The sequence below is a fragment of the Mesocricetus auratus genome, unplaced genomic scaffold, assembly GCF_017639785.1.
Source record: "Mesocricetus auratus isolate SY011 unplaced genomic scaffold, BCM_Maur_2.0 Super-Scaffold_100010, whole genome shotgun sequence".
Taxonomy (NCBI): Eukaryota; Metazoa; Chordata; class Mammalia; order Rodentia; family Cricetidae; genus Mesocricetus; species Mesocricetus auratus.
Genome location: NW_024429194.1, coordinates 4,998,677 through 5,012,817, shown reverse-complemented (window position 1 = coordinate 5,012,817; position 14,141 = coordinate 4,998,677). Strand labels below are relative to the sequence as shown.

At 49.3% G+C, this 14,141-nt stretch overlaps 1 long non-coding RNA gene across 2 annotated transcripts in view; it reads left to right on the top strand.

Moving 5' to 3' along the window:
* The first annotated feature begins 9,980 nt into the window (after positions 1-9,980).
* Positions 9,981-14,141, top strand: part of LOC121142707 — a 28,611-nt gene continuing 24,450 nt past the window's right edge. For both annotated transcript variants that reach the window (XR_005879744.1, XR_005879745.1), the window contains exon 1: positions 9,981-10,119. This is a non-coding gene — a long non-coding RNA (uncharacterized LOC121142707). The remainder of the gene's footprint in view (positions 10,120-14,141) is intronic.

Genomic DNA, 14,141 nt, shown 5'->3' with positions numbered 1-14,141 from the left:
CCCTTTTCACCCCATAACTATTTTTGATTGCTCTATTAGATATTAAAGTCAAGTTCTAAAACAACCACAGACTCATCACCTGCCCAAGGAAATAGCAACATTCTCCCATACTAAAAGGCAACAGTAGTGGCTGCACACTCTTGAACAGGAGCAGAGTGTACAGATGTCTGCAGCATCACACTCATTGCCTGTGTCCTGTGCTCAGTCTGCTGCTGTGAGAGCCGTGTCTCTCAAGAGCTCCGCTAGAAACCGTGCAGAGAGTGAGTCTGGAGAGGATTAATTGTGTCTTACATTGGTAAGAAAGTGGTTTTTGACCCCACGGATGTGCCTGCAATGGCCTCATGGTACCCCAGAAATTTTCAGATTATACTTTACAAAGGGGACAGCACAGTGGTAGAGTGTGCGCTTAGAATAGTCAGGAACCTGGGTACCATCACCATCAGGGAGAGAGAGAGAGAGAGAGAGAGAGAGAGAGAGAGAGAGAGAGAGAGAGAGAGAGAGAGAGAGAGAGAGAGAGAGATTGAGAGATTGAGAGATTGAGACAGACAGACAGACAGATGGACAGACGGAGAGACAGAGAGAGACACACAGAGACAGAGAGAAGGAAGAAGGGCGGGAGGGACACAGGGTAGAGACCAAGGAGTGCCATGCTGGCCTATACCATGTTACAGCTGTGCCCAGGGCCCCACGATGGTTTCCAGACACAGAACAAGCAAGAGTCAAAGCCCTAACCAAGATCTTCAAAGCATCTCGAGCATGCTCCTGCCTCGCTTTCCCCCTTCCGGGAATGCTCCCCCTTGGCTCGCCCCGTCTCATTTGAGGCCTCTACCCAAAGCTTACCTCTCCACCACAACTGTTGCCTGTTACCATGATAACGCTGGCCTGTTCCCCATGTTTCTTTGCTGTTCTTGATCGATCTCTCTGCTACTTCTGCTTTATTTCTTTTAGCGTTGGGCGCAGAACCCAGGGCACCGTGGGTCCCCGGCAAGTGCAGCCACCACCAAGCGAGCGGCATCCCCAGCCCCGCCTTGTGCTTTACCATCCAGCTCGCTCCGACCCTATTATTTTGCAGTTTCTTTTCATCTCACTCTCCACCCACATCCTCAGTGAGATCTAGGCACTAGAACCATCCACGGTACATAGTAGGCACGCAAACATGCTAGCCACAGATGAATCAGCGGCCCTGTGCGCAGGCGCCGTGAAGCACCATGTCTATATTCCAGAAACGGAGTAAGAGGAAAGCCTTCCCTGAGTCGGGGGCGGGAGGGGATACAGGGTCACTGATTCCATGGTGCGTGTTCTTTACGCTTGATGGCACACTTGTGTGAACTCTCAGTCGGAGTAGCAGAGCCGGCTGACTCTAGGGTCAGGGTAGTGTCAGGCTCAGGGCGCTCCCCACTGACATAGTGGATGATAACAACATCATCACAGGTGAGGGTGTGGCTCAGAGGTGGGACTAGCATCAGGGGCTTCCCAGGGGGATTCCAGCCCACAGAAAGCCTGCCAATCATGTTCCACCAAGGGCGCAAGGACCTTGGTGACAGCGAGTGCAGCTCCGCCAGCAGCGGTTTAGTGGGAATGACCCAGCTTTACACAGAATCACAGTTCGCTTCCCCACACCCATGGGGATTGCTAATGTTGCAGCTCAGTTGTTTTGTACAGAGAAGAGCAACAGGGAATCCATTTCCACAGCTCGGTGACAGTCTACATCCAGACTACAGGAGTTACCGGAAGCTCATCTACTTCCCCTAGCCAGGCTCACACATCCAGAGCTTCTCTGTGACCTGCCTTTGTAAGGGCAAGGGACTGAGGCTGCACCACAAGGCGCCCCCTCTAAGCCCAGGTTGTGTGAGGCACCCTGTGGGCCTGATCTCGCAGCCCAGGCCTTCTGAGCTGCTGGGATCAGTCCAACTGGGGCTTAGACGACCCAAGTCACTCGATGAGATTGAGAGAAGGCAGCAAGGGGAAGAGGGGGCCCTTCCTGATGGCCTCATCCTCACCGGCTGCCGACGCTCACAAAGTGGATGTGACAAGCCTGCTGCTCCACAATCAGAGGAATGAGAAAGGGCGAAGCCATCCCCACACAAAGGAGAGAAGAAACCAGGATGTCTCTGGCAGTTTCTACATCTGTCTCCATGTCTCCTGAAAAGAATCGGGAAAATGGCAGGCTTGCTTTAAAATACCCCCAAACAAATGTGTGCATGGCTTGGGAATAGATGAAACCATTTGACGAATCAATGATTTTGAAGCAGGATAGTGCAGGTGTAGTAACTGTGTGTACAATTATCTTGTGTGTTTTGTAATCAACAGTAAGAAAGAAAACGGGATTTGGCTAAAAGAATGTTCAGTTTAAGATTCTCATGATCATAAATGACAAATATTCTAATAAGGTATGATTAATCAAAGATGACACACCTGGTTTAGCCAACCACATGTCTTCAGGGCCCTAGATGAAATTATGGAAAATGCATATGTAATATGCTAACTACAAAAATATTATCATTTCTAGGGGCTGGAAGGATAGCTCAGTGGTGGGGCATTTACCTTATAGAGGGGATGGGAGAGCTAACTGATAGCAATATCTGTCACCCGCATTTGTCCCCCGGGGTTGGGTCTGCTGATCTGGCTGGCTAAGACGGTGTCCTCTTCCTCCATCTCCATTTCAGAAGTCATGCACTCGACTGAAGAGGACAGCTTCCACAATCTGTCTTACCAAGGGTAAGTGAGGCTCTCCTGACAGAATCTTCAGACAAGCTCCAAGACTCTAGAGGTTTGAGTCTCCGTGACCCGTGCCATATGCTTGGTGCTAGCCCTGCTTCAGGTTTTCAGACTCCGGAATATTTACATAATGAAACGTCTTGGGAATAACTCTAAGTCTTCGTAGGAAGCTCATTTGTGCTCAGCATATACATTACCTCTAGCCTGAAATATCTTTATATTTTTAATGGTTGTGCGTTTTGATCGTGAGTGGTCACAGGAGGTCGGGCGCGGCATTTTCCACTCGGGTTGCCAGCGCTGAGATCTCTTGGAATTTGAACAACTCTGGATTTCAGACTTTCCTATCAGGGAGGCTGAACTGCACTGAAATTTTATTTTGTCGTGTTTCCATTGTTATACTTGGAATGATACCTGCGTGCAGAAACGGAAACAGCAGCTTTCTCTGGAGACGACTCAGGTTTGCATCGTCAAACAATGAGCATGCGCTCAAAGGAAGGGCGCCGCAGTGCCGACACAGCTCGAGCACACCGCACATTTAAAACACGGATCCCAGGAAAAGTGTCCAGGCCCCACCTCAGCATTCCCGAGCTGGACGTGGAGGCACACATGGAGGGACCCCCTCCCTCCTGGGGATGAGAAGTGGACTTGTCGTCCAGGGCAGCACTAGAGCCAGGGACAGGTACTGAATAAGAAATGCTTCCGGAGACCCAGCTCTGGGAGGATGAGTTCCCAGAAAAGAATGAAAACTTAGCAGCACCCAGACTGCAGAGTCCTGACACGGGATCTTTTTTTCCTGGGGGAGCACACGGGGCTGAAAATGCTCATTTACTCTGAGGAGAGGCCCAGGGTGACTGCACAACCGAATCAGAATGTGGCGCACACGGGAGGGGACTATGATTGCAGACATAATCACAGAGGCAGGTCCTCGGTGTCCAGCTAAACGGGAAACCTGTAATTCACGCCATGAAGGAGGCAACTGGGCTTGTGGCTTCAGATAACGTAAATCTCGGGCCAGAAGTCTTCCTTCCGCCAGATGAGCTGCAGTGCAGGGCTCCCAAGTGTATCCTTCGGCCATCAGGAGTGAAGATGAGCTTACGCGTCAATGTGATACTAATGGGACTCCGTGGGTCCCATTACTCAAGTGTCTCTGATCAATTAGGGGCTTTAACTTAGTCATTCCAACATAAATATCCATTAACACCAATTAGGCTGCCGTGTGTCACTGCGATGGCTTTATCGTGGTTTGAGGGGGGGATTTTTGCACTTTGAACAAGGAGAAAGACAGCCTTTCCAGGCTCCTTGACCCACGGGTGTGAAGCAGTAAGGGCCACCTGATGCCATTGCTATTCTGTACTCTAGTGGGGCAGGGTTGGGGTGGGGCGGGGCTGGGGCGGGGCTGGGGCAGGGTCAGGGACAGTTGCTGAAAGAGTTTTCTTTTTTTTTAATTATTTTTTATTTAGGTTAGAAACAATCTTGTTCCACACGTCAATCTTAGCTCCCTCTCTCTCCCCTCCTCCCCCACCCTCCCCACCAGGTCCCCCAGTCCCCCACTCAATCTCCACTCCGATCCCCAAGGAGGGTGAGGCCCTCCATGGTGGATCTCCAGTAACTGTCATTTCATCCAGGGCAGAGCCTAGGCCCTTCCCCAAGAGTCCCGGCTGAGAGAGCCTCCCATATTGTGGCATGGGCACTCAAAGTCTATTTGTATGCCGGGATAAATACTACCCAAGGCCCCATAGATTACCTAGGCCTCCTCAAAGAAATAGTTTTCAAAAACCTTATCCTGAGCAGGGGGCTTTGCTGGACCAGAGATTTTATTTGCTAATAAACGCTAAATACATCCATGGAAAGACTATCACCTTCTGCTGGGCTTTTCAGAGTAGAACACTGTCACTCAATGTCTAAATGGGGGGGTGAGGTCAATCTTAAAAATAAAACCAAAACAAAACCATAACTTCTGATTTAGAATTGAAGTGAACCTAGAACCTGAGGGGAAACCAACTCTGGAATGATGGTGTTATTGCTTCCACTTTTCTCTCCCAAGAGCCCTGTGATATCGCACTCCCTATAACATCACAATAAAATGGATTGAAGAACAACCTGCCATCAAGCACCTTGAATTATACCAGGCCGTAAAAACCTCTCAGAAAGTCCCGCCTATTTCAGAAGGCCCCGCCTGTCTTAGAAGGCCCCGCCTGTCTCAGACAGGACCCGCCTGTCTCAGACAGGACCTGCCCATTGCCTGTTGAGTTGTGGTACTTTCTCTCCCTTGGCATGTGCTGTGTGTGGTTTCAGAAGGACCTCAGAACCCCAGGGTCCATGTGAGGCACTGAGTGAAAGTGTTGATCTGAAGGCTGACTACGTACTGTCTGTCCACGTATCCACCCAGCCATCTGCCCATCATCCACCCACCTACCTGCCTGTCTGTGGAATCCACAGTTACCCATCTTACCAATCACAACTGATGTTCAACATGTTCTCTTTATTAATACCCCCAGAAGTTATATGCAACCCAGATGCTATGCACAAATATTAGAGCATCACTTTAAAATATTTATACTCTCTACTCTATCAAAAATAAATTCTAATCCTTAACGGTCTAAACTTATTCCACACACTTACACGACCATACACTACTCACATTCTAAACATCACATACACACCACTAGATATACACACAAGTAACAAAATGTAAAGGACCCCTTTAAACTGCAACCACTTCCTGGAATTTTCTCCCTCCGTCCTAGTGAGCACTTTGTGTATCCCAGTTGAAGATCTGGCATCTTATAAGCCCAGAGCTGGAGGCTGCCTCTTGCTGCCTGCTCCCTGAGTGAAAACCCTGCATTCTGTGCTTGAGGAGACAGAAAACAGGATTCCTGATTCCTCGTGGGCTCTTGAGGGTGCGAAGTGGTGAGAGTCTCTTGTCCCTTTCCACGAGCAGAACAGTGTGCTCTTGAAATGTCTGGGTCTAAGGGGTAAGGCCTTTGTTGAGGGAACCCGGAGGGAGATGAAGGGGAACCCTGGGCTCCTTGCCTCTGTGATGATAGAGACAGGAAGACTGGTGGAAGATACCATAAAAGAAACAAATACCATCCATTTCTGGCTGCCTGTTTGCTTAGGCAGTCTTGGTGAACATTTCTTGGAGGACAATGCCAAGCATATCAGGGTGGCTTCACAGAAGCATTGCCACCCAGCCGCACAAGACTAAACAAACCCATGAAACCTAGACCAGTGAATTTCCCACCTGTGCCTTAGCCACAGACAACAGGCTACGTGACCTCTGTAAGATGCCCTGGATACAAAATGATCTGATTGTATCTAAATACGCTTTATCCAATTTGGCCTCAGTAACATCAGTGGGCGAAACATTGGTGGATATTAAAAAGACATAGGAAACGGTCTGTTTAAAGAGCCAGCAATGCACTCCCTCACTATCTCTGGAGACTTTATTCTCCCTCCATGGGGGGGGGGAGTAGATCAGCATGGGCTTTTCAGCTGTTGAGGGATTGGTTTGATACCCTTGTATGCCAGTGTCAACGCCAGAATGCCAGTGGTGGTTTTTCTCTCTCTTTCACGGGCTCTTAGGCCTGTGTCTCAGCTTTTCTCGCTCACTGATGTGTTTTGTGCTTTTGGGTTGAGACAGATATGGAGAACATCGTGGGCTGCTAAGTGGCCTTAGGTCCTGGCTGGACAGTGTCCAGCACGCATCTCTATTCATCTGTTTTCCACTGACTGCGAGACTGGACACACAAACACACACACACACACACACACACACACACACACACACTTCTCCAGCGCTCACAGTGCAGGCCGCTGATCCAGAACATTCATAGGAAATGCACTTTGCCCAGGCCAGCGTCAGCCCCTGGTGGGTAAAGGGAGCAAATGAGAAGGGCCTGGCACGCCACGGTGGGTAGACATCTGGAAAGAGAAAGAGCTCTCTCACATCCAGGAAAGAGAGCACGTGGGACAGGCAGCCTTGCTAAGAGCCAGCCTGGTGTGAAAACGGCCAAGAGGAGGAGAGAGGCAGAAGAGAGAGATGGATAGAGAAAAAGTGTGTGTGTGTGTGTGTGTGTGTGTGTGTGTGTGTGTGAGAGAGAGAGAGAGAGAGAGAGAGAGAGAGAGAGAGAGAGAGAGAGAGAGAGAGAGAGAGAACCTGCAGCATCCAAGTCTGAGTTATTGTCCGTGGCTCCTGTAACCACCAAGGGTTGTTCGGATACCTGGGGTGTGGTCAGGCACCTGAGACTCCCTATCCCTGAGGGTTACCATCCCAAATTCTCGATGCGGCCCCTCTTGCATCCTCTGGACCTGTTACTACAGTGACTCAGGACAGACAAACGTCACCGTCCATCTTTCTCACCAGCTCCCACCCTGCCTGCAACGTATCTGGACACTTTTTAAAAATCACTCATCACCATCATATAGGACATCCCTTATTGTTCACTCGGTGTTTTTCCCTCCCAAGAGTTAGAAATGCCCTGAGCTAAACCAACACCCCCCCCCCCGTCCTGTCCTGTCCACACAAGTAGCCTACCCATGAAAACACTGACTGGTACTTCATAGGTGCCCAATAAAATCTGTCCTTCCTGTTCCTTCCCACGTGCTCACATCCGCGAGCAGAGCTTTCGGCCCCGTGCCCTGTTTTCGTTCCTTCCTAGACTAGAGGCTTTTGCAACAGGCTGATGGAGCCATTAATCTTCGTTTCAAAATGAATTAAAAATCTTGGCCACGGGAAAACTATCCTCAGTGTGTACCCACTGCCATCCGAGTTTCTCAGGCTCTAAGGCTCTCACTTCCTTAATTTGCATAGTGATTTCCAAGCCCCGCCCATCTATGAGAAGATTCTAGAATCCCTCCCATCCCCTAGAGATGGAGCCCTTCCTGGAATTTCTGTCTCCTCTCGACATTCACAAGATTCCACCGAGACACAGTCTTGGCTGTCTTCCCCGAGAGAGGCGAGCCGCATTCTTCCTGCTCACACCCTTGTTCGGACTGAGAGGGAGCTTTGGAAACGTTCAGAGGTTTTGGCTGCAACTCAGGAACAAGGCCACTTTCTCGGTTTGGTTCAGAACCCAGACGGCTTTCCCCTCCCTGAGAACACCGCCATCAGTAGAACGATTGAAGCCGTGTATGGGCATGTCGTGACTTGCCCTGGGGTCTGCTTAACTGTGCGGTGGCATGGTCCATTTTCCTCTCTGTTGTAGCAGAGTCACAAAGCTACTACAAGAATGTATCTGTCATGATTCTGGGGAACGTAAGATCAGGGGGCCGGCATGCCCGGGCTCTGGGAGAACCCTCCTCTCCAAGCTGCAAACTGTCTACTGTCTTAGCACCCATACACCCTAGAAGGATAGGAGAGAGCTCTTCAGGTCCTCCCTTTCTTCCTTCCCTTCTTTGATATAAATGTATGTGTTTTGAAATGTTCATTGTGCGTGTGCGTGGTGTTTATATGTGAGCTCACACACATGCCACAGTGGGGTTTCCAGAGAAGAAACTTAAATTTGCAGGCAGCAAGGACCTTTATCCCCTGACCCAGCGAGCCCCTAATTCTTACAAGAGGACACCAATCCCACCACCAGGTCATGACCTAGTCATACTCCAAAGGCCTTACCTCCTAGTTTTTTTCCTAGGTATTGTAAGAACACCAGCCCAGAATTTTGGGGGGTACACAAACATTGAATTCAAAATTACTGAGTTAGACAAAATATCAATATTCTGGATGAGGCTGGCAGGGTTACACAGGTGCTATATTTCTTGATCAAGGTCAGACATGCTTATGCATGTAGTCCCCTGGGATGGAACAGAACCCTCTCTGGAGGGGACGGAATGGCCAGGCCCACACCTGAAGCAGCCCATCCTAGAAGGTGGCAGGAGGTGGCTATAGGAATAGTAATCCTTCCATGGGGTCCCAGGGCAGCCATGCAGTGGGCCTCTCGTGGAGTGATGGGAATATAGTTGAAATAAGAAATGGCACTACTCACCAGGCAGAACCACTGTCTTCCAGATCATATAAATGATTCCTTTCATGGCTTTACCAGGGATTATGTGTTATGTGTGCTCACAGAAGCAGTACAACCAAGAAGCTGTCAATATTTCCAGAGAGCAGGAGTGCAATGAGTCGGGCATTCCAGAAAAGGTATAGGCAACGATTTTACCTGCAAGAGGCTTTGACTAGTAGCAGGTCCAACTGTAATTCTTGCCCCATTTCAGCTAAGAATTACAATGAGACAGTTCTGGATTGGACCTTATGGCTATGCACTGTATTGCTTCACAGCTAATGTGTCCAGAGAGAGATTACACTGGATCCTTTGAAGCTGCTATAGAGATGTGGTTTTTTTTGGGGGGTGACAGGGTCTCACACAGCCCAGGCTAGCCTTGAGCTCACTACGTCCACCAAAAATAACCTTGAGCTCCTGATCCTATGCTAGGGTTATAGATATATAATTACCACTCTACCCAGCTTATATATTGCTGGGGTCAAACCTAGGGCTTCACTCAGGCTTGGCTAATCCCCCTGCCAACCAAACTGCATCCCCAGACCTAGATGTTCCATTAAGATGTGAAGAAGAGAAGGTAAGCAAAGCCATGAGATACCCCCGGGCTGCCAGTGAAGTCTCCGAGGCCCAGTACTCAGGAGGAGCAGACAGCTTGGATCTTGACAGGGCTCTCTCAGGTATCCCTGAAGAAGTACACTCCCGGAAGCCCAGGTGGAGCAGACACCTCCTTCCAAGATCCCCTCAGTAGCCAACACCCCTCCTGGGCTATGTCAGGTCCACCACAGGCCATATCCAAAGTTCCCACCTTGGCCAGGTGTGATGGCTCATGCTTACAATGCCAGCAGATGAAACAGCAGATGCTAAGTCCGAGCTCCGGCTGAACTTCCTCCCGCTCAGTGTCCAACCATCAATAGGCAGCACACCCAGCATCTAAACCCCTGTGTATACTGTATCCCATGACCCCGGCACCCAAGCTTCTTAGTCTCTCACTGGGCCTCCTTCCCCCTAGCCTGTGTTGACCTCACCATCAGTTACACAACCGCTCCCTCACCAAAACCCTCCCCCTTGGCCCACCCCAGCCGAACCCAGATCCCAGAGGACTTCCATAACTTGCCCTCTGTGGTGGTTTCGATTGCTATGGCCACCATACACTCACGGGTTTGAGAGCTTGGCCCACAGGGAGTGGCACTATCAGGAGGTGTGGCCTTGCTGGAGGGAGGTGTGTCACTGGGGGATGGGCCTTGAGGTCCCTTGTATGCTCAACTTAGGTCTAGCGTGGCGCTCACTCTCCTGCTGCTGCCTGTGGACCAAGATGCAGAGTTATCGGCTCCTTCTCCAGCATGTCTACCATGTCCCACCGTGACGCTAGGACTACACCCCTGAAACTGGAAGACAGCCCCACGTAAGTGTTTTCCTTTGATAAGAGTTGCCGCCGTGATGGCATCTCCTCACAGCAACAGAGACCCTAGCTAAGACAGCCTCCCCAACCATCAGCTGAGGTCGCCCTTGGCATGCAGAACAGCAGAATATAGAAACACAAGGCCTCGTCAGATAGAAGCGTCTCCCCTCGTCCAACAAATCTTAGGAGAAATATGTGTGTGTGTGGTGTGTGTGTGTGTGTGTGTGTGTAGAACACTGCAAATTGCTCTTCCTGCCCACGGTCACATGCCGTCGTCCCCACGCTTGTTGCCCCGTGATCATAACATACTTACACCCTTGGCCTGCGTTCCAGGTAAGAAAAGGCAAATCATAAACGGCATGTGCTGTGAGTGTGTCCACAAACAATGTTTATTTTTTTTAATTTTAGAATATAATAGAGGGTTTGTGCAGGGACTTCTGCCAGTCCCCCGTTGGTCAGAACCACCTCAGGCTACCCCTGAGCACAAAGGCACTGGCGGTGTGCTGCAAAAGTAGCAATGCCTTTTTCTCTTTTTAAAATATTTATTTTATTATTAATTAATAATTCCCCACTCAGTCACAGTTCCCCATCCTCCTCCTCTCCCTGCTCCTCTCCCCCTAGTCCTCCTCTCCTCAGCCTTCCCTCCCTGCAATCCATTCCTCTCCCCCTCCATTCTCTTCAGAAAGGGACAGGCCTGCCGCATCAAGTTGCAGTAAGACTAGGCGCCTCCTCTCTTGCTAAGGCTGGACAAGGTGACCCAGTAGGAAGAAAAGGTCCCCAGAGCAACAAAAGAGGCAGAGACAGCACCTGATCCCACTGTTAAGAGTCCCACGAGGAAGATCACACTACACAACCTTCACATACGTGTAGAGGGCCTAGGTCAATCCCGTGCAAACTCTCTGGTTTAGTCTCTCTGAGCTCCTATGAGCCCCGGTCAGTTGATTCTGTGGTTTTTCTGGTGGTATCCTTAGGCCCCTCTAGCTCAGCCTGCTTTCTTATAAAATCCAGGGCCACCAGGCCAGGGATGGCTCCACCCACAGTGGGCTGGGCCCTCCTCCATCAGTCACTAATTAAGAATACGTCCTACAGCTGGATCTCACAGAAGCATTTTCTCAGTTGAGATTCACCCTTTTAGATACCCCTAGCTTGTGTGAAGCAGACGTAAGACTAGCCAGCACACCTGACCCCTCCCCAGCTTGACACAAAGACACATCCCTATCAATACACATCTCCCTTTCTTATTCATCCTCAGGGTCTCACGTTAAAAACATAAGTAACTTTAAATGCTCTCTACAAATCCAAACACATTACAATGCCAGTCCCTTTAAAATATCCAGTCTCTCTAGACATCCAAAACCTCTTTCAAAAGTTAAAAAGCTTTTCTAATGTGGGATCCTCTAAAAAAAATCAAATTTAAATTGAACATCGTCTCTCTTCAGGAGGAGAGAACCCCGGGCACAGTCAGTCTGAACAAAGATAAACCGTACTCAAACAGTAGGTGGCGCTCTCTTGCTTGTAGGACCTCTAGACCTCTATGGTTAGCTAGTGGCCAGCTCCATTCTCTGACCTTCAGACAGACTTTATTTGTACCAGCAAGATGTCACCACACAGTGTAAATGCCCAATGTGTGGGATCCACTCACCGTCTCCTGGACTCCCCCGAGGGGCGTGGGCTGCTTCTCCGGCTCCGCCCTCTGCACGCACAGCTTGTCTGGTAAGCTCACACTGGCTCTGCTCCACCGCTGCTGCTGTTCTGGGTGGCCATCCCGTGGTGCTGGCATCTCCACGTCTGCGGGGATCGTCTGCTGCAACCGGGCCACACCTTCACCTAAGGCCTCTCTTGTGCTCTATTCGGGAGGCTCCACCCCTGCTCCACAGCGCCAGGCCTGGGCTGCTCATCATGACTCCTTCATGCCTTCAAAATCAGTACCACCTGATTTTGGCTCCGGCACTACCAAGTTCAGCTGCCAGCCAGCAAGACGTCGGATGCCTTTGAAACAACACAGCCTGTGTGTGTGGACTCCCAGGAAACACCTCCCAGAAGATTTCACCCCAACAACGCTGGCCTCGTTAAGCACCACTAATTTCTCAGCTCCAGCCGACCGGCATCAAGGGTCCCAGTAAAGCAACGGTTTCCCTTTAGTAGTCCTGGCATCGTGCTAATCACAGCTGATTCTTCAGCCCCAGCAGACTAGAAAACAACAGAATCCTAATTCAGATTAACAAACGGCCCCAAAATCTTTAAACTTCCCTCCGAAACTTCACAAGCCAAGGCCTCCGTTGTCTGCATTGTGCTCAACATTCTTGCCTTCCAAGCTCCGACAGAATGGCTCACTGAGGCACTAAATGCTCAATGTTTTTGTTTGTTTTGCACAAAGTTCCAAAGTCCTTCTGCTGTCCTCCCCCAAACATTGTCACGTCTGTCATAGCAATGCCCTACTATGCTAGCACCATTACTGTTTCTGTGATGAAAGACTGTGGCCAAGGCAACTTGGGGAGCAAAGGGTTTATTCTGCTTACACTTCCATATCATAGCTCTTCGTCAGAGGAAGTCAGGACAGGATCTCAAGCAGCAGCGCAGGAACCCGGAAGCAGGAGCTGATAGAGAGGTCACGGAAGGGAACTGTTTGCTGACTTGCTTCCCCATGGCTCGCTCAACCTGCTTTCTTACAGAACCTGCCCAGGGATGGCCCCACCCACAATGGGCTGGGCCGGCCCCCATCAATCACTAATGAAGAAAATGCCTTACAGCCGGATCTCATGGCAGCCTTTTCTCAGCTGAGGCTCCCTCTAGCTCGCGTGTCTAGGTGACAGGAGATGAGCCAGCATAGTACTGAACAGGTGTGGATAGAGTGAACAGCCTTGTCTTCTTGGTTTTAGAGGAACTGTTTTAAATTTCTCTCCGTTTAGGTTGATGTTGCCTGTGGGCTTGCCGTAACCTGGCTTTATTACGCTGAGGTATATGTACCTTGTGTCCCTAATCTCTCCAGGACTTTTATCATGAAGGGGTGTTGGATTTCATCAAAGGCCTTTTTGGCATCTAAAAATTTGATCATGTGGTTGTTGTCTTTCAGTTTGTTTTATGTGGCGGATTACATTTATCAATTTATATATGTTGACCCATCCCTGTATCTCTAAGATGAAGCCTACTTGATTATGGTAGGTGGTCTTTTTTATGTGTTCTTAGATTCAGTTTGCAACTATTTTTTTGGTTGAAAATGTTTGCATCTATGTTCAAAAGGGAAATTTGTAATATTATTTTTTTGTTGAGTCTTTATGTGGGTTGGGTACCAGGATATCTGTGGCTTTGTGAAACAAATTGTGCAATGTTCTGTTTGTATTTTGTGGCGTAATTTGAGTATGGACATCAATTCTCCTTTCAAACTCTTGTAGAATTCTGCACTGAAACCATTCTGGCTCTGTGCTTTTTGTTGGGAGATTTTTAATGACAGCTTCTATTTGAGTAGGGTTATACATCTGTTTGAATTGCTTACCTAGTCCTGATTTAACTTTGGTAAGTGGTGTGATTCAAGAAAATTATTCATTTCTTTCATATTTTCAAATTTGGTGCCTATGCTGGCTGGTTTTATGTCAACTTGACATGAGCTAGCATTATCTGAAAGGAGAGAATCTCAGCTGAGAAAAAAAATGCCTCGATAAGATCCACTGCAAGGCATTTCTTAATTAGTGATTGATGGAGGAGGGCCCAGCCCATTGTGGGTGACTCCATTCCCTGGGCTGGTGGTCCTTGTTCTATAAGAAAGCATGGCTTTAATCCCACCACTCCAGAGGCAGAGGCAGAGGCAGAGGCAGACTGGTCTCTGTGAGTTCTAGGCCATCCTGGTCTACAAAGCGAGTTCCACGACAGCTAAGACTGTTACAAAGAGAAACCCTGTCTTGAAAAAGAAGGAAGGGAGGAAGAAGGAAAAGAGGAAAGGAGGAAAGAGAGGGAGGGAGAAAGGAAGAGGGGGGGCTGAGCAATCCAGGAAGCAGCTCTCCTCCACAGCCCCTGCATCAGCCCCTGAC